Raw genomic sequence first — 17,828 nt, forward strand, 5'->3', positions numbered from 1 at the left:
ATATATACATAATCTATATGCATATATATATATATAATTGTGTGTGTTTTACACACCCATGTAGATAGAGCACTGGGTCTAGAATCATGAACACCTGAGTTCAAATTTGATCTTAGACATTTACTAGCTGTGTGATCCTGGGAAAGTTACTTAAACCCATTTGCCTCAATTTCCTCATCGATAAAATGAACTGGAGAAGGAAATGGCAAACCACTCCAGTATCTTTGCCAAGAAAACTCCAAATAGGGTTATGAAGAATCGGACACAACTGAAACAACTGAACAACAGCACACACGTGTGTATATGAGTGTATATATGAACACAAACATACATACATATACATACATATATTCTCCAGCCCTAGTCCCTCCCCTAAGTTTCAGTCCCATGTCACCAATTGCTAATGAGATATTTCCAACTTGACATCCCAAAGACATCTTTAACTCAATATGTCCAAATTAAACCCCTTATATTTTCCTTCTTCCAGACTTTCCTAGTTCTACTGAAGGCATTACTAGTGTCTTAGATTCATAATCTCACACTGTGAGAATTCCTCACTTTCCCTCACCCCACACATCCTGTCACTTGTCAAATCTTGCTGATTTACCTTCACTTCAGTGCAATTTGACCATAGTTCAGGCTTCAACTACATGTGATCAAGATTATTGCAACAACCTCCTTGTTGGTCTTCTTGCTTCAAGTCTCTCTTCCTACTCCAGTTCATCCTACACACTGCTGCCAAAATAATTTTCCTTAAACACAGATGTGACAATGTGACTCCCCTTTTCAACCAACTCTATTGCTTCCAGAATAAAATACAAATTCTTCTGTTTAGCTTTTAAAGCCTTTTACAAGCTACTCTCAGCTTATCTTGCCAGTGTCATTGGCTATTACTCTAAACCCTCTTATACTTTAGGATCCAACCATATTGTCCTTCCCTCTGCTCTTTACACACAACAACCCATCTCCCATTTCCATGCCTTTGCACTGGCTTCCCACAGAACTGGTATGCATTCCCTCTTTATTTCTAAGAGAATTCCACTCTTCCTTTAAGATCTAACTCAAGTACAATCATCTTTATAAAGCTCTTCCTGCTTTCCTGGTCCCCCTCTTCTTACCTACTAGTTTCTTCCTCCCAAACTACCTTGTATTTAACCAGAGGAGAAAGAAGAGAGGGAATAAGAGGGACTATAGGTTAAGGGGATGTTAGTCCTGAGCAAAACGAATTCTAAGGATATGCAAAATATTTATAGGTCTTTTGAGGTGGCCAAGAATGGGAATCTGAGGGGTATTAATAAATTCAGGAATGGATGAACAAGTTATAGTATATAAATGTAATGGGATAATATTGTGCTGAACACTTTTCAGTGTAAGGATGGAACAAGATTCTAGACATCAAATGACATAACATGCTACCCACCTCCTAATAGCTAAAGGACTCAAAATAGTAGAATTCTCTCCACACTCTCCCACTTATTACACACGTGAACAACAACAACAACAAAAAAGAATTTAGCCAGTCATGTGGTGAGAACAAGACACAACAGCCCATGTGACATATTGGCATCCATGCATAACCAAGAGAACTAGAACAAGATTACTAATTTAGTATTCATATTAGAACATAAATAGATCGCATAGGATTAAAGAGACTGGAAGAGCTGTAACCTGCATTTTTACAGGGAGTACTCACATTGAAGAAATCACAAATTTTTCAAAATATCACATTATGAATGTCTTATTCCCCCTTTGTGCCAGTGCATACAATTTTGCATCTCTATACTCTCAGCCCAAATCTCTCTCCTGCACACCAGTATTCCATCACCAATCGCTTTTTGAACATTTTGAATAAAATGTCCCATAGGTATCTCAAGCTCATCATGTTCAAAGCATATATTATCTTTCCTCCTAAAGCCTCCCCCTCCCAAACTTCCTTATTGCTGTCCAGGGTACCACAATCCTCTCAGTCATCTAGGCTCACAATTTCATTGTGGCATCATCTCCTAACCTCTTGAACTAACTCTACCTAGCCTATCTGTTGTCAACTTGTCATTCCTATCTTCACAACATCCTTTGTTTATGTCCTCTTCTCTCCCCTAATTCAGCCTGTATACTGGTGCTGGCTCTCATTGCCTAATCCTTGGACAATTGCAATAGCTTTCTGGTTGGTCTCCCTGCTTGATGCTTTTCCCCATTCAAATCCATCCTCCCTTCAGCTGCCAAGGTAATTTTCCAAAAGCTCAGGCCTGATCCCAACATGATCTCTACTCGACAGACTCCAGTGGTTCCATATTACTTCCTCTTTGGGGTTTTTAAAGTACTTTGCCCTTTCCTTTTCTTTCTTTTCCATTCCCTTACACGGGATTTCTCTCCACAAACTTTAAAATCCATCAATCTGCCTTTTCGCTGTTCCTAGCACATACTCTACACTCCATCTCCCGACTCTGCTTTTTCAGTGGCTATTGTCTATGCCTAGAATGTTCATACTGTTTTCATTCACTCAAATTCAGCTCAAATGCCATCTTCAGTAGAATGCCTCACCCCACTGCTAGAGGCTTCCCTCTGAGATTACCTCCCATCTATTCCATATGCATCTGAATATAAGCTCCTTAGGGGAAGAAGCTTCCGGTTGCCTTTCTTTGTATCTATCCTCAGCACTTAGCACAGTGCCTGGAGCACAGTGAGTGTTTGGCTTTCAGGAGCTGTGCTTAGTGCTGGGGCTATAAAGGGAGGCAAGACCACAAAAATCGTCTCAGGCATGGATACGAGAAATGTGAAAACAGAATTGACAAGACACAGCAATTGATTAGATATGGACATAGAAGTTTTTAATGCAAAAATTTGACTCAAACTATTGTTTAGCCAAACCACTAAAGACCTACTTATACATCTCATTTTAGGGTGGATGTACCCTTAGGTTATCAAAAGTTATTCCAGTGGAAAATAGACTCTGGTAGCTTTTATTGAACTAAAAGTGCTTTGTGCATAGCCAGGTTCTAAGATCAAATGACTGTTCTACTTGGGGATAAACCTAGGTCATTGTGAAGAAGCTTATTATCAAGGGAATTCATTATAGCAATGAGTTATCTGGTCAAAGCAATTTTGAAGTCCACCTAACTAAGTTATAGAACTATTCTAATATGTCAGCCTTTGAAGTGGCTACACCAGTGAAATTATAGATGCTTGGCTTATTGAAGCGTTAAATGTTTCTAGCTATATTGTCCCACCATAATAACTACCAGTCTGGACCACAAAACAAAGCTTTTAGGAGGCTGTATCCAATAGGGTCCAGCAGAGCCATAACTAACATTGTGCAACCAGGGATTTTTCCCAGGGTGGAGAAATCTGGTTTTTGTGGAAGAGAAGAGATATTTTTTTCCACTTCTGTACCCAAATGTCTTCCACATTTCTCTTAATATTCTTCAATTCTGTCATGCCTTCCCTGAGATGCACTTCCTGGAACTACATTCTATTCAATACAGATACAGCATTATAGTCTGTAAAGTCAGCTATTCAAAGTCCTAACATCTCTCCTGAGCTCCAGTCACATATTTCTAACTCCTATTTGAAAGTGCATCTACTATAGATCCCACCATTATGTTAAATTAACATGTCCAAAACTTGAACTCATGTTCCCTTCCCCTACAAAAACAAACAAAAAACCTTGATTCACCTTTAACTTTACTATTTCAGTTGATGGCAGAATCTCAGCTACCTAAAGTCAAAAGTTAATCATTATTTTTTATTTTGATCCTTACCTTTCTCTCAATTCCTATATCAAATTTACCACGTCCTGTAGATTTCACTTCCAAAATATTTATCAAACTCTTCACCTTCATTCCACTCATAGTGTCCTCATTATATCTCACCTGGATTCAACTGGGCTCCCTTTCTCTGGTCTCTCCCTCTTCCAATCTATTATTTACCTTTACACCACTGCCTGTGTAATTTTCCTGTGGCAGCTCTCTGATCACAAAACTTCTTACTCAAAATCTTCATTAGCTTCCATTGCTTAGTGAACACTGGATAAACTTCTGAAAGAGATACTTAAAGCTCTCAGAAGTCTTGACCTAAACTATCTTTTCAGACTTACTTCATACTATTCCCCTTTACACAATCTATGTTCCTGTCAAATGGACTATGTGTCTATTCTTTCTCTTTCTCTCTCTATTTCTGTCTCTCTGTTTCTATCTTGATCTCTCTTCCCTCTGTGTGTCTCTGCCTGTCTTTCTGTGTCTCTCTGTCTCTTTCTATCTTTCTGTGTCTCTGTCTCTGTCTCTCTGTCTTTCTGTCTCTGTCGCTGTCTCTCTCTGTCTGTCTGTCTGTCTCTCTTTCTCCCCTTTGCTGTTATAATTTCTTGTTCTTGGAATTAGATGTCTTTTCTCTCACATCATTGTTGAGAAGTGGCCTTTACCTCAAGTTTCTCAAATACTATGGTATTTTCCATAATATTTGTCATCTGTTTTTTATTACAGTTCTTTGTATACATGTGCAACAGTGCAATGGGGTGATTAGAGTGGTCTTGCCACTTTTGTTTACCAGTATTCTACTACCAATTGATCACTTAGATCAATCAATGATGTCCCAATGTTTGGGGTGCCCAAGTATAAATATTCATTGCTCTGGGAAGTTGTAACAAATCAATCTATAATTCTTTTCCTTGATTTTTTAAAAACTCTGAACCCATATTCAGAGTCAGTGCTCTGGTTAACACCGAAGTTTTAAATCTCTCTTGTCTCCTTCCCTCATTTGCCTCCTCCAAACTGTATTCCCAATACACACTCACAGATTTGCAATGTCTGTGGTAAACACTATTTATCACAATGACTGACTTTAAAAAAAAGAATGTAAACATTTAAAACAAAGAAAAGTAAACAACCTTTTTAAAGAAATAGACTTTCCTTCATGTCTGGAGGAAAGACTTCATGTTCCCATGAGGAAGTCTATAGTAAGAAAGGAAATACAGAATTACTGCCTCAGGGTCTATAGAGCAAAAGTTTCAGCAACCCAGCATTCATCCTGATATGCCTCATGTCTTGACAGGCCTACACAGCCTCTCTCCCAGATTCCTAGTGTTCATTCCTATTTCTAACCACCTCTAGTCATTCTTCCAGATTCATATGACTCTCATGGTCTCCTCTCTAGTTCCACACATCTTCTATGAATTTGGTAAGAGCTGGGCTGCTCATCCACATCCCAGAGGTCTGGTAAACATGCATGTTTTAAGCACTACTCAAAATATGGGTAGTATCTTCCAAAACAATCATTAGTTTCCCTTCCAATTCAGAGAACTTCTTCACATTTCATAAAGGGGTTAAAGGGAATGAATACATCTTTGAATTTTGTTAACCTGTCAATACTTCTATTGCCTTTACTTAACCTTATGTGATTACATAAATTAGAGGGCAGGGAGAGGGAGGACCAAATATCCCTCTCTCCCATTCTCATTACACACATTTGATTTAAAAAAAAAAAAGTTGAGGCCTTTGGAACTGTCATCTCTTCTTCTGTACCTTATCCACCTCAAGTGGTACCAGGTCCAAGAACCCTGGGTCAGGGGCACTGTGCTGGTCACAGCATGTATGAGGGGAGTTAGGGACTTGGGGCCAGGAGCTATGTGGCAGGATGATTGTGGTGGAGGCCTGTGCACCTGGAGATGAGGAGCAAGCACTAGGAAAGGAAGAATGCAGAAATCTGAGAGAAGCCTACAGATGAGAAGCAGAGTGACAGGTACATCCTCTGTATCACACTGAAGAGAGGCCTATGACCAAAGAACATCATCAGCTTCCAAAATAAAACACAGATCTGTAGTACACCAAAACAAATCATTAACCTCTAACAATTCTCCAGATTTTATAAAGCAAACTCATCCTCAGCCAAGTGACAAACTTCATCCTAAAACTATTGACCCGTTTAGTGATCAGCCATGCACCCCTTCTGCTTTTGCTGCTATTTTTACTCCAAAGGAGGTATTCCTTGCAGGATCTAAGAGATACTAAACAGACGCATACATTTGTATCAAAAGAAGGTTTTAAAGAATTAGTTTTGGCTGAAAGTGCTACTGAAAAAACTGTTCCCTTGCTACCTAGGCTGATTCCTGTCTTGAAGGCCCCTCTGACCCACTGAGATGATGAAGCATTTGGAAGGGGACTCAATTCTTTAGTACAGATGGTGGTGATGGTGGGCCTTCTCTAAATGATCATCTGAAGCATTTGCTTACAATTCTTTCCAAGGGACTAATGGGTAAGAAATTCAAAGAACCAATCACCACTGCTTTACAAAATCTAGAACAACCTGGTGAAAGTGTCAGCATTATGATTATCAAAGCTAAAATTCCAACGCATAGTTCCATCTGCTCTTAAAACAAAGGAATGATAAAAACATTTGACTAAATGGTGAGAGATGTCAGAAGCTTTGTGTCAAACATTGTAGCATCCTTTTTGAGCATATTTCTTTTTTATCACAGCTACTGGTTTTATTTACATGATAAAAACTAATACACAGAATTGATTCCACTGAATCATAGTAAATAAAATTTATCAGCATGGGAAAATAGTTAATTATGGAAAACTATTGAAAGGACTTCTGTAGTGCAATTTTGTGGGGTTTTTTAAAACAGTTTTTTTTTTCTTGTTACAGTTAGTCTGTATTAAGAAACACAGTTTTGTTTAGAAAAAAAAGTTGAGCCCATCATGTAGTGAGAAAAGGAGACAACATCTCATGAGACATATTGGTATCAACGCACAGCCAATAGAACTAAAACAAGACCACCAATTTAGGATTCATATTAGAACATAAATATATCTCATAGTATTAAAGAGATTGGAAGAGCTATAATCTGCATTTTGCAGGGAGTATTCACACTGAAGAGATCACTATTTTTTTCAAAATACCAAACTATTAATGTCATTTCTCCTACTATAATGTAAGCTCCTTGAGACCAGTTACATCTGATTTTATCTTTGTATCCTGATATGTAGCATACATTCAATTATCTCATTGAACCAAATTTTATGACACTAAAATTAGTAAACTGTGTACCAGCAATTACTCTATTGTATCACTAGGTGGTAATCATGAATTATCTTTGCTACTAACCACCAGCCTTGGTTTCCTCAGAATAGGAAGATAGGATCATGGATCACAGGATCACAGAAGGATAATAGGATCACTCAGAGGCCATCTAGTCCAACCCTCTTTATTTTACAGAGAAGGAAACTGAGACCAAGGGAAGTTAATTGAGTTACCCAAGGTCATCCAGGTAGAAAGAAACTTAAAAGAGCAGCCACTTATTGCTTAACTCTTTTGTTTTTAAAATTATTTTACGAGTAAATTAATTAAATTATTTACCTGAGTGTCAATAAATTCAAGAATTTGATAAAGAGATTTATCAAAAACTATAAAGAAGAATTATCCTATGATTTGATCGAGTTGGATTATCTGGTATTCACTCTGTGATAGGTCTTATGGTGACCAGCTTCTGTGAGTTAGGCTTTTAGAAAAGTCCTCAATTTGAGTGTGTCCTTCCCTGTTTTCCTGTGCTAAACATTACAATTTACCCTGAAGCTGAATTCTTCATGACACATCATTGGAGCTGTTAATTAACTAATTAGTACTTGTTCCTGAAATTAGGCAGTTCTTTCTTAATTTGGGTGAAAAAGAGTAGTAATTTGTTTCCTTCATGCTCCTCAGCTAAAATTGAGCTGTAAAACATGTCCATTTCCCTCTTTTCTCTTTATCCATCCTACCGATCCAATCAGAACTTTTGAATAAGACCAGCTCAATCTATAGTTTCTAAAGCTTGACTTCTCAGAGCCCTAGCCAGACTTGTTCAGGCATTTTTAGGTATGCCTTAACTCATTTTTTTAAAACAATAGAATGCTTTTTTTCTTAGAAGTCTTAACTGACGGCAATTGGCAAATTAGTCAGCCAAAACCTTCTTTTCCTTTAGTCTAAAATAAGGAGCCAAAAACAACATATTAAACCATAAAAGATAAAAATATTATCTAAACTAAGGGAAGTAATATCCACACTCTGTTCTACCCTAATCAATCATATCTATAATACTATGTCCAGCTCTGAGCACCCCATTTTTTCAGAAGGATAATGATGTTATCCAGTGGAGAGTGACCGGAATAGTAAGAGATCTTGAAATCATGTCAAAGAAAGATATGCTAAAGGTACCTGGGGAGGTTTAGTCAGGATAAGAGACTTAGGGGGCATGATCAATATCTTAAAATAGTCAAATGTTATCATAAGTCAAATTTAGCTTAAAAAGAAAGAGCAAGAAGTAATGTACTGAGGGGCGGCCAGGTGGCTCAGCGAGTAAGAGCACAGTCCCAGTGTCGGGATGACCTGGCGGATCAAATCCGGGCTCCGATACTCAGCACCACACACAGAAATAACTGGCCATGTAACCTTGAGCAAGTTATTTAACCCCAATTGCTTAGGGGCAGCCAGGTGGCTCAGCGAGTAAGAGCACCGGCCCCAGTGTTGGGATGACCTGGCGGATCAAATCCGGGCTCCGATACTCAGCACCACACACAGAAATAACTGGCCATGTAACCTTGAGCAAGTTACTTAACCCCAATTGCTTAAAAAAAAGAAGTAATGTACTGAAATTCCAAGGAGGCAAATTCCAGCTACAGAGGCAACATGCTACACGGGATAGAATGTTGGTCTTGTAGTCAGGAAGAGCTGAGTTTGAATGGTGTCTCAGACAGTTGCTAACTGTGTGACGCTGGACAAGTCACTTAAACTCACTCAGTCCTAGCTACCTCATCTGAGACTAATAATAGCACTGACCTCTCAGTGGATAGAGGACAACTTACAGTTGTGAGTTTCAATGAGATAACTTACATACAGTGCTCTACCAATGGTAAAGTGCTATAGAAATGATAGCTATCTTTAGAGCTCTCCCAAAGTGTAATGAGCTACTTTGTGAGTTAGGGAAACAGTCTGTACAGAATAAGCAGTAGTGGATTTAGAGTCAGGACCAGGGTTGGGATGACAGCTGCCATTTGCTACACTTAATTGAGTTGGGCAAGCCACTTCCCTGCTTTTGGCCTCAGTTCCTCATCTATGAAAAGAGAGGATAAGTTTAGCTGGAAGATCCCTCCCAACACTAAATCTGTGATCCTATCGCTAGTGATCTCCATTCAGAAGCTGAATGATCATATCTTGGTGACTGGATCAAATGAGATCATATTTGTAAAGCACTTAGCACAATTCCTTGTACATAGAAGGTACTTCATAAATTTTCCTTTCCACTTTCCTTGCTAGGGATGTGTGGCAATGGTAAATGTTTAACAAGTAGCTCTACAGAAAGAAAGAAAAAGAGAGAGGATACCTATTTAAGTTCAATCCTCATCGTTAATATATTCTCCAACCATTTTCTCAAATCTTAGACAATCAACAACAATGAAAGATCTATTGCTGATTTGTAGCATTTGTTGATTTATTAATGCTCATGCAATACACAGAAAATTTAACAATTAGCTCTCTGAAACCAGAACTGACTTCAGCACTCCTAGATGCTTTAGGGTGGGATTGGATGAGTTTAAACTCTCACATCTTCTCCAAGTCTGAGATTCTGTGAAATCTATAACATAATTTTTCCATAATTGGCTTGGAATATGCTTCTGTGCTTAATTGTAAAGTGTTTGCTGAACTCTTTCATCTCCCCAAATCATCTCCCCCAAAATGAACTCACACTTTAAGTCTATAGCTTGAATTGGAGCATCATTCAGCTGCCTGTCTGGCCTTCCCTGATTACGTCCCTCTTGAGGACAAAAGCTGCCATTTACCTAGTGTTGTAACCTTAACCATGTGCTTTACATACATGTCTTGATTTGATTCTTACCACAACCCTGTGAGGTAGGTTCTACAGTCATTATGATTCCAGTTTTACAGATTGTGAAAACAGTTCAGAGAATAATGGGCTCATATTCATACAAATAGCAAATGCCAGACAAATTCATACCAAGTTCTCTGCTGAATCCTCTTTGGTTCTTTCCATTGCACCACAATCCCTCATTCCTCCTATCATGAAGGTAGCAGCCTAAGAACAGACAATTCCTCTCTTTCTCCTTCTCCTGACTTACCCATTTGCTACTAGTGGAGGTAATTAAGTGATTCCTAATTATACTGAGTTGCATTTGTGGGCATATATGAGCAAATAGGAATGTAATGGTGCTAATGAAAGAATTAAAGGATCTATTAATATAATAAAAAAATGAACTTAAAAAACAGGATTATCAGCAATACCTTTAAACCACTGGTAAATAATTAAGAGTTGATTAAAACCAAATAACATTGCTTAAGTAAAAGTAGCAGAGTCAGCAATGTCAATCACTACAACACCATATGTTCTATACCTACTAGTAAGTGACAAATGGCAGTTTAGCATATCATGCTGACAGGAGGACTTTCCTTTGTTTCATGTGCAAAAATATCCCTGCTTCATTCATGGGACTACCATATGTTCTCCTAAAAACATAGCATGTGGCTGAAAATGTGGTTGTGATTTAGTCATAAAATTTATAGTTTCTTTGGAGGAATGCAGTGATTTAAAGTTAACTGGTTTTTTAAACTCCTTTGTGTATTACCATTCATTGCTTGGCATGTTACCTTTTACTGTATTGAGCAAATTAAATAAAAGGAAATAGGGAATTCCAGGACTCAGTGGGAAATCACATTTTGTACATAGTTAGAATTGCATCTTTTTTGATTGATGTTCAATATGAAATACAATAGCTAGAATTTGTGAAACTTGTAAAGGGAAGATTCTGTTTCTCATTTCAAATAGCAACAAAGATCAACTGAAAATCATTCCATAATAGCACCCATCTCTTATCCTGGAACATTTGTTGCATGTCAGCCTTTGGCAAGGCATCTGGAATGGCCTAGGAAAGTATTGCAATATTTTCAATAAAAAGTCAAATTTGGAATGAAAATCCTTTCCTAAGAGACACCCAGAAAGATAGTTTTGCCTATATAGAAGAACAGGATTTGGAAATATTATGGACAGGGACCCTCCTGGACTACTTTTTGCATCCCATGGAAGAAATTGAACTAATTAATTTTTCACTTGAATTCTTCCAATCCCAGTATAACCGGTTTGTTCAATTCAGTGAAAATCTCAGTCAACTCAAAGAAAAAAATCCTGAATCCCTAATACCCTTTGCTCATTTGGAATCTTTGCCCAGGGGTCAAATTATGTACTGTGAACGTATTGCTTCATTTTGAGGTATGTATTTGGAATGAGGCAAGGTGCATTGCTCCTGAATTATGCTAGAAAGCTTGAGGAAGGCAGATGCTGGTTGGATGTGATGAGTTTCCTAATGTTTAGGAAGCAGATGTGAATATGCACATTACTATATTAATGCATCTGTCACCAGGTTGCTGAATAGGTTGTACCTCAACTCCCATCTTACTCAGTTTATTGCATAAATATGTAAATATCCCTGGGTAGGAAACTGTATAGGAAGCAATAATCTAAAGCATTAAGTAATATATGAGCACAGCACCTGCTTTTCATCTAACGAGACACAAGCCCAGACTCAGAATCTGTACAAGTTATTAGTGACCTTGAGTTTTTGAAATGTAACTCCAAGAACCATATCCCATCCATTATATCTTTCTGAAATGGTAGTACCATTGTTAAAACCCAAAATGCAGAGCCCCATCCACTATCCCATGTGAAGCATGAATCCTACTTGAGACATTTGGAAAGCACTTAGCAAAGTTCCTGGTACATGTTATTTTTGTTCAGTTGTTTGAACTCCATGTTGAGTTGAACTCCATGGACCATCCAGCTCTAGGCTCTTCTATCCTTGACTACCTCTCAAGGTTTGTCCAAGTCCATGTCCATTATTTCCATGATGCTATTTATACATCCAACCCTCTGCCATCCCATTTTCTTTTTGCCTTCAATTTTTCTCAACATCAGGGTCTTTTAAAATGAGTTCAATCTTATCATTATTTGGCCAAAGTATTTAAGCTTCAGCTTCTGTATTTGACCTTCCAGTGAATACCCTGAATTAATTTAAATATTGACTGATTTGACCTTCTTGTTAAATGACTCTCAAAAGTCTTCTTCCATACCACAATTTGAAAGCACTGATTCTGCCAAGTCCTGGCACATAGTTGGTGCTTAAATAAGCTCTTAAGCTCCTGGCACATAGTAGATGTTTAAATGCTCATTTTCTTCTTTCTTTCCTTACAACCCTTAAAAATAATCCTCCAACTTCTCCTTGAAGATCATTAGTGTTAGAAGATTTTCCCTTCTCAATGGTCCAGCACCAAAGGTTGGATGCTATATAATTCAGAATTTCTCAGAATTAAGCTTGGGTTGGGGGGCGGGGGTGGAGTGACTAGGTGGTGCAGTGAATAGAGCACCAGCCCTAGAGTCAAGAGGACCTGAGTTCAAATCTGGCCTCAGACACTTAACACTTACTAGCTGTGTGACCTTGGGAAAGTCACTTAACCCCAATTGTCAGGCCTTCCCCCTCCAAAAAGCAAAAACAAACAAAAAAAGAATTAAGTTTGGGGATGACTCTTGGATGGCTCTCAGACCAGAATCTCATAATACTCTGCATCAGGCTAATTAGTGCCTGGCACAGTACCATAGAAGGTATTCACTACAAGTGGTGAAATGTATTCAATTAATAGTATCATGACTATCTAAAAATATTTCACTTCCAGCATAAATCTATAATCTACTTTGGCTACTTAGTTAAACAAACTAAACATCTATGTCTATAATTTACTTTGATTATTTAATAGATAAAAAAATATCTTTCAGGGATTCTGACATAGGGTATAAAGATCTGTTCTTAGAGCCCACCTGGTGCCAAGTCCTAGCTCTGGCACATGCTATCTATATAATCAGAGCAGTCGCTTTAACTGCTCAGTGCCTCAAGTCAACAATCCATTTTAATGAATAAAATATTTTATTAACGTTCTTTTAAAAATACTGATCTTACTTCCCAATGACATTCATAACCCCATTCTCAGATCCATCCCCTAGTGATCTGATACCCTTCCTTTTTAAAAGAAAAAGAAAAGAAAAGATAAAAGCATGAACAAAACAAAATAATACATTGACCACATATGATTCATCCCATACCTCTACACTGAGAGAAGGGAGGTTCACTTTGCCATCTGAGGCTATGATTGATCAAGATTAATGAGGCCATGATTGCTGAGAGTTCTGATGTCTTTCAATCTTTGTTTTCCTTTCCATTTCTGTAGCCATTGTATAAAACCTTCTTCTGTTTCTGTTTACATGAGCAGGGTCTAGTAGTGTTACCACTGGGTGAAAGACTATAAAGAGTTTTGTGAGTCTTTTAGTATAATTCCAAATAGTCTTCCAATATAATTGGACCTATTCAAAGGTGCATTACTATGTCTATCTTCCCATATCATATTTAACATTTGCCATTTTCATCTGTGGTCATCTTTGCCAATCTGAAGAGTGAGATAAAATCTCAGAAGAACGTTAATCCACATTTGTTTTACCACAGTGATTTGAGATATTCTTTCAAATAACTATTAATCACTTATATCTTCTTTTATGAATACTTTTTTATTTGATGGGGAATGAAAATTGATCTTATAATAACTATTGACTTATGCATCTCAGTTCCCTATAAATTTTAGATTTAAATATATTTAAATAATTTAGATATAATAATTTAAAATTATTATTAAATTAAATAATTTAGATATAAATTTTAGACCTTTTGTTTTTAAAAATATGTGAAGATTTTTTCCCCCCCTATATACACTCTTCTTTTTTTTTTCTTTTTAAAGCAATTGGGGTTAAGTAACTTGCTCAAGGTTACATGGCCAGTTATTTCTGGGTGTGATGCTAAGTATCTGAGCCCGGGATTCAATTCCCCGGTCATCCCAACACTAGGGCTGGTGCTCTTACTCGCTGAGCCACCTGGCTGCCCCCACTCTTCTCTTCTTAATGTATATTTGTTTAGCTTATTTAAAATAAATCATTGAAATCATCAATTTTATAGTTTATGTTTACTTCTATTCCTTGCTTGATTAAGACTTCTCCCTTCCTTGCCATAGTTGTACAACAAACCTCCTTCCATTCTCCTTTAATTTCTTCTATGATGTTTTAGCTTTTAAATATAGGTCTTGTATCTATTTGGAACTTATTGTGGTATAGGGTATAATATGCTGGTCCAAAATCTAATTTCTGCCAAACCAATTTCCAGTCTTAAAAACAGACCTTTTCTAAAAGGTTATTCTTACCCTAGTATTAAACAAACATTAGGCTAATATTTTTGTTTGCTTCTGTTTTTTCCTACTTAATTAGTTTTAGTGATTATCTGTTTTATTCTTAGTAATAGGGACTGGAATTGTGATTTTTGTTTTATTCTTAGTAATAGGGACTGGAATTGTGATTTCATTGGTATAATGACCTCCTAGAAGAAGGGATTCCTTCTCTCATTGCAGGTCAATACTTCCTCTGCAATTTACAGTTGAGTGATTAAGTAATTTGCCCAGGGTCACACAATCATTATGTATCAGAGGTAATAACTGAACCCAAGTCTTCCTATCTTCCTGCCTGCTAACTATTAACTATGCTATGTTATATTTTCTACCTTTAACAACTAAGAAATAGTTTGAATGATTATTGCTTTATAATGTAGTTTAATATCTAGTAATGCAAAGCTCCCTTCAGTCTTTATTTTTGGCTTTTTGGAGGGGGGAAGGAAAGGCAATTGGGGAGGTCACACAGCTAGTAAGTGTTAAGTGTCTGAGGTCATATTTGAACTTAGGTCCTCCCGACTCCAGGGCCAGTGTTCTATTCACTGAGCTACCTAGTTACCTCCAACTCCCTTCACTCTTATATCATTTTCATGATTTTATTTATGATACTTTATTTTTTGCTTCTCCAGATTTATTTTGTCATTTTTTTACTTGTTCTGTAAAATAACCTCCTGAAATTTTATTTCATATAGCACTAAATCTAAAATTAATTTAGGTAGCAAAATCTGCTTTATTATATTGGTTCAAATGGACCATGAACAGTAGTTCTTTCTCTAATTTCTTACTTTATTTTTTATTTTGAAAAAGTCTTTGTAATTTTATTGATCATGAGGGTGTTTTGGCAGTTTAATTATAATATATCAATATATGATAATTTTTAATAAATAGATTTGATGTATACAAATACATTTCATGTGTATATATATGTGTGTGTAAATATATATATATATGTATATACATCATATATATATATATAATATTTATATATAAAGTCTGGTGATTTAATGGGATGATTTGTAGCCTGCTACTTTAGTGAAGTTGTTTTTATTTTTTTTTCCATTAAATCTCTGGGGTCAATGGGGCAAAGCCAAGATGGCAGAGTATAAGCAGGAGATCCCACGACCTTCTCCCACAGCCACCTCCAATAAATATAATATATGACTCTAAACAAACTTGAGAGCTACAGAACACACAAAGTGACAGAGAGAAACAAATCTCCCACTGAAGTTAGCCTGGCAGACCAACATGAAGGGTTCATCACAGAGTGCTGAGAGCCAAGCATAGCACTGCTGCGTGGTTTTAGCCCCAGGGAGGCAATGGTGGCTAGAGTAGAATTCAGGAGAGTGAATCACTAACAGCTGTGGCAGTTTCCAGACTTTTCAACCCATAAACACCAAAAAAGAAACTCTGTTGGAAAGGAAGGGCATGGTCTGACCCCTGCACCCAGGGTGAGAGGTGGTGAAGGCACATTAGCTGCGGCTGCAGCAGCTGCCACATGGCTGCCTCAGCAGCCCCTGGCCTACAGATCATAGGGGAACCAAGCAACCATTCAGAGGGTAATCACTCTTGTTTTGACATGCTTGGATCTGGGTCACTTTCTTGGGTGGTGATCCTGGGGGGAGAAATGCCAGTTTTCCAGTGTGGTGTCTGTAGAGAGGGTGCCCTCCTCAGACCTCTGACAAAATTTGCGAAAACCCCAATTATTTTGGACAAAGCTCTCCTCTCTGGAAGTAGAGTTGTACTGTGGCAAAGAGCTCAAAAGTCAAGTAATTGACTGGCAATACAAACAAGAAGAGGAAACACAAACAGACCATAGAATCCTTTTTGGGGGGACAAAAAGGATCAAATAATGGAATGGTAGGAAGACAACAAAGTCACAACTCCTAAATCAAAAGCTTCCAAGAAAAATATGAACTGATTATAGGCCATGGAGGAGCTCAAGAAGGATTTTGAAAATCAAATAAGAGAAGTGGAGAAAAAACTGGGAAGAGAAATGAGAATGATACAAGAAGATCATGAAAAGAGAGTCAACAACTGGACTGAAGAAAATAACACCTTAAAAACAGACAAAATCAAATGGCAAAAGAAGCCCATAAAGCCAGTGAGGAGAAGAATGTCTTTAAAAGCTAAATTTGCCAGATGGAAAAGGAATTTCAAAAACTCACTGAAGAGAATAACTCCCTCAAAATTAGATTGGAACAAATGGAAGCTAATGACTTTATGAGAAATCAAGATACTATAAAACAGATCTAAACAAATGAAAAAATAGAAAGCAATGTGAAATATCTCATTGGGAAAAACACTGACATGTAAAATAGATTCAGGAGAGATAATTTAAAAATTATTGGGCTATGTGAAAGCCATGATCACAAAAAGAACCTAGAAATCATCCTTCAAGAAATTCTTAACGAAAATTGCCCTGATATTTTAAAACCAGAGGGCAAAATAGAAACTGAAAGAATTCATCAATCACCTCTTGAAAAAGATCCCAAAAAGAAAACTCCTAGGAATATTATAGCCAAATTCCAGAGTTCCCAGGTCAAGAAGAAAATATTACAAGCAGCCAGGAAGAAAGAATTTGAGTAATGTGGAAACAAAATTAGGATAACACAAGATCTAGCAGCTTCTACATTAAGGAATCAAAGGGCTTGGAATATGATATTTTGAAGTTCAAAGGAGCTGGGATTAAAACCAAGAATTACCTACCCAGCAAAACTGAGTATAATGTTTCAGGGGAATATATTTTCATTCAATGAAATAGAGGACTTTCAAGCATTCTTGATGAAAAAAAAAACAGAGTTGAATAGAAAATTTGACTTTCAAATACAAGAAGCATGAGAAGGTAAACAGGGAAAATAAATCATGAAGAACTTAGTAAAATTGAAATATTTACATTCCTACATGGTAAGATGAAAATTGTAACTCATGAGACTTTTCTCAGTATGAGGATAGTCAAAGGAAATATATATGTATGTATATATACATACATATATATGTTTATGTAGGAGGATATATGTGTGTATAAATACATATGTGAGTGTGTGTATATATGTGTACATGTATACATAGACAGAGGGCATAGGGTCAGTTGAATAGGAATGGATGATATCTAAAAAATAAAATTAAGAGGTGAGAGAGGAATATAATGAGAGGAGACAAGGAGAGATAGAACAGGGTAAATTAACTCATATAAAAGAGGCAAGAGAAAACTTTTACAATGGAGGGGAAGAACAGGAAGGCAAAAAGGAATGGATCAACCTTACTCTCATTGAATTTGTCTTAAGGTGGGAACAACATACACACTCAATTGGGTATCTTACCCCACAAGAAAGTAGGGGGGAAGGGAATAAGAGGGGCATGATAGATAGGAGGGCAGATTGGGAGGAGGGTTGTTAAAAGCACACACTTTTGAAAAGGGACAGGGTCAAAGTAGAAAATATAATAAGTGGAGGGTGGGATAGGATGGAGGGAAATATAGTCATTCTTTCACAATATATCTACTATGGAAATATTTTGTGTAACTACACATGTATAAC

The 17,828-nt window shown here is 37.1% G+C and overlaps 1 pseudogene; it reads left to right on the forward strand.

Moving 5' to 3' along the window:
- The first annotated feature begins 5,684 nt into the window (after positions 1 to 5,684).
- On the forward strand, positions 5,685 to 6,362 carry LOC138146147 (PACRG-like protein; annotated as a pseudogene).
- The last annotated feature ends 11,466 nt before the right edge of the window (positions 6,363 to 17,828 follow it).

Source organism: Petaurus breviceps, unplaced genomic scaffold (assembly GCF_028583685.1).
Source record: "Petaurus breviceps papuanus isolate PSGF00001 unplaced genomic scaffold, PetGlider_PUasm1.0 90752, whole genome shotgun sequence".
NCBI lineage: Eukaryota > Metazoa > Chordata > Mammalia > Diprotodontia > Petauridae > Petaurus > Petaurus breviceps.